This window comes from Otolemur garnettii, unplaced genomic scaffold, assembly GCF_000181295.1.
Source record: "Otolemur garnettii isolate 467f Iridium unplaced genomic scaffold, OtoGar3 scaffold00065, whole genome shotgun sequence".
In the NCBI taxonomy this organism is placed as follows: domain Eukaryota; kingdom Metazoa; phylum Chordata; class Mammalia; order Primates; family Galagidae; genus Otolemur; species Otolemur garnettii.
In genome coordinates this window covers 6,860,741-6,867,401 of record NW_003852460.1, presented here as the reverse complement: position 1 = coordinate 6,867,401, position 6,661 = coordinate 6,860,741, and the positions used below count along the sequence as shown (strand labels likewise).

At 46.6% G+C, this 6,661-nt stretch overlaps 1 long non-coding RNA gene across 1 annotated transcript in view; it reads right to left on the bottom strand.

Moving 5' to 3' along the window:
* The window catches only part of LOC111726425, a 127,295-nt gene that overhangs the window by 38,964 nt on the left and 81,670 nt on the right, over nt 1–6,661 (bottom strand). Inside the window, exon 2 of the long non-coding RNA XR_002774196.1 lies at nt 2,699–2,772. This is a non-coding gene — a long non-coding RNA (uncharacterized LOC111726425). The remainder of the gene's footprint in view (nt 1–2,698; nt 2,773–6,661) is intronic.

Here is a 6,661-nt window from a genome sequence, read left to right as displayed (position 1 = left end):
GCTCCGTGAATCTACACATGGTCCTCAACCTACGATGGTTTGACTTATCTTTTTCAGCTTTACAATGATACAAAAGCCACATAGGAACCCACTGGGAGCCTCCCCTGGGGGACCCAGGCCAACACTCTGTGCTCCACTTCCAATGCACCATGCAGTGCATTTCACAAGGGAGTCAGCACTTTATCATGCTGATGAAATAGGTTTTCTGGTACATGACTAAGCCTGTGTGGGTTAATGCGATGGGTATGAGCATGTGGTGTTTAAGGCAGGCTGGGCTCAGCCCTGATCTCTGCTAGGTTGAGTAGCATAGCATTTTTTGCCTTTCAATATTTTAAGCGTGTAAGGGCTAAGTCGAGGACCGGCTGTCCATCCACAGAGACACATGTACGTGTGCGCTGCGTGGCCCCGACAGACCCAGGTATGTGTGTGCTGTGTCCCCCAGACAGACACAGGTACGTGGGCGCTTGTGGTCAGACAGGCTCCATGATGACAGCAGTGTGTTCCAATGCCAGTCCCCACTCTTCATGACGCAGCACTGCCCTGTAAGATGGGGCATCGGGAGGGAACTCTGGAACTCACTGCACTATTTTCACAACTTCTGAGGTTAACATTGTGTCAGAAGAGAATGGTTCAAAAATAACAGCAACCAGCTCAGTGCCTGTGGTTCAAGTGGCTAAGGCGCTAGCCTTATACACCTAAGGTGGCGGGTTCAAATCCAGCTCAGCCCACCAAACAATGACGGCTGCAACCAAAAAATAGTTGGGCGTTGTGGCGGGCACCTGTGGTCCCAGTTACTTGGGAGGCTGAGGCAGGAGACTCGCACAGGAGTTGGAGGTTGCTGTGAGCTGTGATGCCACGGCACTCTACCCAGGGGGACAGCTTGAGGCTCTGTCTCAAAAAAATAAATAACAGCAACTGACCAATGACTAGGTCAAGAAAGCGTGGTCCACCCACAAGAGGAAGTTGCCTTTGACCATAAAAAGGAAAGAAGCCCTGACACACACTAGCTGCCACACAGGCCAACCATGACAATGCTCAGTGAAGAGGCCACACAGCGTGCGACCCCGTTTACTGTGAGACACCCACAGGTGGGCAAATCCACAGAGCAGAAGGCAGGTGGGGGGCTGCCCAGGGGCTGCGACAGTGGGGCTGAAGGCTATGAGTCTCTTCTGGAAGTGATGAGTGCTCTGAATTGCCGGTGGTGGTGATGGCTGTTCAGCTCTGAGAATTAAACAGAAACCACTGACTTATACACTTGAAAGCGTGCACTGTCTGCGCTCTAGGACTGTATCCCCGATACAACTGTTTCCAGAAAATGATAACATCTGGTACAAAGTAAGTGGTAAAGAAGAATCTTGTCATAGTTTACTATTTTTTTCTTCACCTGTGGGGGTTGTAAGAATCACCTGTGTTGCTCTTCCTAACCCCAAAGCTGCCCTGCAACCACCCAAGGGGTTGTGCCCCTCAGGCATGTGCAGGTGGACAGAAGTCGGAGCCTGAAGCAAAGTCGTCCTCATGCCCTTTGCAGGAAGGCCAAGGTCAAACTCTTGACCTTTCTTCATGTCCTATTAGCTACTCATCACCCCCATTCCTCCCACTGGGCTGCCTCACCCACTTTTCCCTTAAGAAAGTAAAAATTCTTCCTTATTCCTGGCTCATTTTTGCTCACAGACTTGTGTCTTGGTTATACACTTAAATCCGACCCACCACCAGGACCAACCCAAATCCTCCTTCCAAGAGGTCAGCCACCTTTCTCAGCTGCTCCAGAGCCTGTTCACAGAGCCTGCCTTGGAATTCCCACAGCGCGGAACGTCCACACCATCCAGGGGCCACCCACCCACACCACGGCCTAAACACCTGTATGGCCCCTAGGCATGCCCCGTAAGGCGTTATCTGCCACCCTCCGCAAAGGCAAACAGATCTCAAAAAATCTCTGCATACTCAAATGTTTCAGAAGTTATAGACTCAAAGGATGGTCGTCCCAGAACTGGAAGATCTTCATACAGAATGGTGTGGAAGGGATGCCCTTGATTCAGTGAGCATGGAGCCCCACAGTAAGGGGGGTGAGATACGTCAGTAGGATGTCAATCTCAGAGGCCCCGGGGAGGTAAGTCTCTGTTCTCTCAGCCAGAGACCACACAGACCCCAGATTGCAGGAAGGCGCCTCCCAGGGCCCACTTCACAAGCATGCTACCCCGGGAAGTTGCCAAAACAAGGTTTTTATAAAGATTCTGGCAGTGAGTGTCACATCTGCTTGTCTTTTCCAAACACACTCTGAGAGGGACACAGAAGAAAACAGAGGCCCGTGATGGATAAAAGAGCCAAAGATTTTTTTGTTTTTTTATGAACCTGGCTCCTGAGAAAAAACATAAGCACCTCCAATGTGTATCAGAAAAAAGATTAGAAACCACGCTTCAACTCAAAAACACACACCTTTCATAACAGTCTCCACTTTTCTTTCCCAAATTTCACACCTGCCTTTCAGAAGGTAAATATCAAAGTTTGTTATGAAGCACTAATAAAGACACTCGGTATTTTTTTTTCTTTGCTACCAAAACCACCTATTCCAAGACACCTTGAGAAATCAGTTTCCAGTACATAAAGCTAATGAGGTCTTATTTATTTTTTAAGCACAGAAAATTCGAAGAGAGAGGTTGACAGTTTATGAATTATGCAATAAGAAATCCACTCCACTTACTCAGAGCCAAAGGCGGGCAAATCCTCTCTTCCTTGGAGGGTTTATTTCCAGGTCTCTCGAGTATCTTCAATTACCTGTTAATGAAAAATACCCCACGTAAGGCAAAAGTGTCAATCAGCACATCCAGAAATACGTTCTCAACTGTTCCACAACAGTAGACTTCTGGATTAGAACTAATATTACAAAGCTGTGCTCTTAACCGAGTTAGACGGCAGAAACCCTCACAGGGAGATTCAAAGCATCAGCCTCTGTTTACAGCTCACAGGGAGATAGTTCACACCACGCTGCTCAAAAGGTACCATTTTCTTACAACTGATTATGATGACAACATTGCCAGGGAATTTCAACAACTGAAAAGTCTATTGGACTTTAACGACAGGCACGATTTTCTCTACCATCCTAAAACACATCAATGGAAACACAGGTATTTCTAGAGTCAGTGCAACTCAGCACATTTTCCTAGTGACCACCACTTGCTGATAGATAGACAGACAGAAGATGGAAGTGCCGTGGGACTCTGCACGGGAAGAGCAGGGAGGGAAGCCAGCAGGCAACTGTATAACGAGAGCCCGAGATGACCCGAATCACAGGAGTAGAACAGTGACCAGGAGATGTGGAGTTTACTTTCCACGGGGGCCTGGCACAGTTCTCTGAGGAAGGGGCCCTTGAATGGGGCAAGGGAGGCAAGGCTGTGGACACAACAGGTGCACATGTCCTGTGGTGGGAATGAACATGACACCTCCTGCCTCGCCCCTCTCTTATGTCTCCTCTGAGCTTATGCAAGGAGCTCCCCTACGCAGATGACGCTTAGGACTCCCAACAGGGAGGACATCCCGACAAACTCCTCCCAACTGCCTAGTGCCTGAGCCACTTCCCCGTGCATCCTCTCATCCTTCCCAGAACTATGTGGCACAGACATTATATTAAAAAGGAAAAGGATAGCCAGGCATAGTGGCTCTGTAATCCCAGCACTCTGGGAGGCTGTAAGCAGGTGGATTGCTGGAACTCATGAGTTCGAGACCAGTCTGAACAAGAGTTAGGATCCTGTCTTTACTAAAAATAGAAAAAATGAGTATACCATGGAATACTATGCTATGCAGCCCTAAAGAAAAAACGGAGACTTTACCTCCTTCATGTTTACATGGATGGAACTGGAAAATGTTCTTGTTAGCAAAGTATCACAGGAATGGAAGAAAAAGTGTCCAATGTACTCAGCCCTTTTATGAAACTAATTTATAGCTCTCAAATGAAAAATACAACTTAATTCTAGCGTAAGAATATGGGGAGTGGTTGGGGGGGGGGAGGGGAGAAGGGTGGCTGGGTGGTGGGAGGGTGACTGGAAAGATCACCTACATATCTGTCTAACAAGGGTACAAGTGAACTTTTCTAGAACTAGAATATAAATGTTTTGACACAATGACTAAGCAAATGACATGAAATCTATGTTAACCAGCTTGATGAAAGTATTTCAAATTGTATACGAAAACACTACACTGTACCCCATGTTTGCATTAATGTATACAGCTATCATTTAATATAAATAAATAAATACATAAATAATTTTTTAAAAAATAGAAAAACGAGCATCACAGTGGGCACCTGTAGTCCCTGCTGCTTGGGACGCTGAGGCAGGAGGATTGCTGAAGCCCAAGAGTTTGAGGTTGCTGTGAGGGCAACAAAGTAAGACTCTATGTCAAGATAGATAGATAGATAGACAGACAGACAGACACATAGGGAAAGGAGGATGAGGAGGAGGGAATGAGGGGGAGGAAAGAGGGAGGAAGAGGAAGAAAAAGGAAGAGGAGGAGAGAGAAAGGAGAGGGAAGGAAGAAGGGGGATGAGAGGGAGGGAGGAGAGGAAAGGGAGAGGAGCAAGGAGGAAGAGGGGAGGAAAGGGAAGGAGGAAGGGGGGAGGAGAGGGAGGGGGGAGGAAGGAGGAGGAGGAAGAGCACCCACAACAACAGCGACAGCCCCATTCTGCTCCTAATAAGTTAGAAGAAACCCTCTCTGGACCAGAGTTTCCTCAGCTGTGAAATGAAGCTTTAAATTATTTATGAGGTTTCATCCACATCAAAAAATATGAGGAGCCATTTTCCTGTTGACTTCGGTTGTCCATTTAGGAGAAAATACTTACACAGAACTCAACTAAGAACTTTGCAAAAGAATCCCGGGGGTGGAAAGGATGTGTGTGTCCATCTCTCCTGTGGCCAGCGGCCCTGGAGCACGTCCAAAGGGCACCGTGTTTTTGCCATAATGATTAACATTTCAACTGCAGAGAAATTCAAGTTGTACCATGGTGACAAGAACGTGAAAAATCTAAAAAATGTTTTCAGAAGCCACTAAGCGTAACAGAGAAGCTGCAGCTTCCTCCTGCTTCCTTTTCCTTTTCAGCGAGGCCTGAACAATGCCGGGCCAAGGGCGAGAGGCTCGCTAACTGACATGGTACTGGTGACACTCACCAGTGCTGTGGTGCCAGAGAATTCTGAGCCACTTCATTTGCTAAAGGTTCAAGTTCTATGCCATGAACCTGTTATTTCCTATATTACTGAAATCAAACAGCATTTTTACAGATTATGAAGATTGATTCTACAGATTTTAAAATCCTTCAGATAGGGGGTTCTCAAACAGAGGTCATTCTAGCCCCTCCTCCCAGGGTACCTGGGCAATTCTGTAGACATTTTCAGTTGTCTGGACAGGGACAACGCTGAAATCTAGAGGGTGGAAGCCAGGGCTGCTGTTGAACACCCGTAACACACAGGATGTGCCCTCTTCACAGAGAATTATTAGACCCCACCGTCAATACTGCCGAGGCTGGGACACCTTGTTCTAAACCAGCGGTTCTCAATCTCTGGGTGGCAACCCACGGGAACTGTATTAAAGGGTCGTGCCATTAGGAAGGTTGAGAACCACCGTTGTACACTGTGCTAAAGTTCTGTAATTTTATACAGGGTATATACCGTATATATATTCATTCTCCAAACTAATCTTAGTCCTTGCAAAGCAATTCATATATATAGTTTAAAAAAGTAAAATACGGTGATGAAAACACTCCTTTACGGCATTAGAAGGCTTTGAACAGTATTTGTTCTCAATTCCACTTCTGAGAACAACCACTTTCAAATCTTGGAACTGCCTTTGTTGGTGGTGGTGTTCCCTGGGCATCGGCTTCCATGTTTCTGAACTGTCTGCTCTAAGAGTCCCTCGATGAATCGATTTTAGATGTCACTTACCCATCTTCTCTCACATAGATGAGGATGTCTGGTTATTATGAATTCCCGCTGCCAAAGCTGTGCTGACCTCCCACATTTCCCCAACAGTCTCGCGTAACACTTTCCAGCTCAATCTGTGTTCCCCACTTATGACTTTGACAGTGGAATGGACACTGCGGCCTGAGCAGGATTCCTTTCTTACCCACTTTTCTGTTCCCAGAGTGACCAGTTGTGTTTGCTTGCTTCATGTACTGAGATCATTCTTCCAACCCTCCCCAACAATCTTTCCAAGAAGTTTTTTCCCCAAGATCAAAACTCTCAGATAACCTGTCACGTCCAAGTTCTTCTGACCCCAGCACCTGCCGTATTCCCCAAATACAAACACCTGACCTGTCCCCGGAAACAGCCCACATCCTGCTCTAGTCTGCACCAGAAGAGCTGCCGCCTGGAAGACACAGCAAGCCCTGAGAATGCCCTCTGCCTCCTTTGGTCCCCAGGATCCCACATCTCCTTTCTTGGTTTACAAATATCTTTCTTCTATCCTCAATTATCAATTAGTGGAAGGACAACTTCAAAATTCTGAGAAGGGAATTATTTTCTAAGAATTCCACATTCAGTCTGTTTTTCAGCCTTCCTGGGTCAATGTTAAGAAACTTGATTCCATCTGACTGCACGTCCTTCATGCAATTTATTTAAAATGTCAGGCCAGGGCGTCCATACTGTCTTTCTCCCAGGTGTTCTTTTTTTTTTTTTTT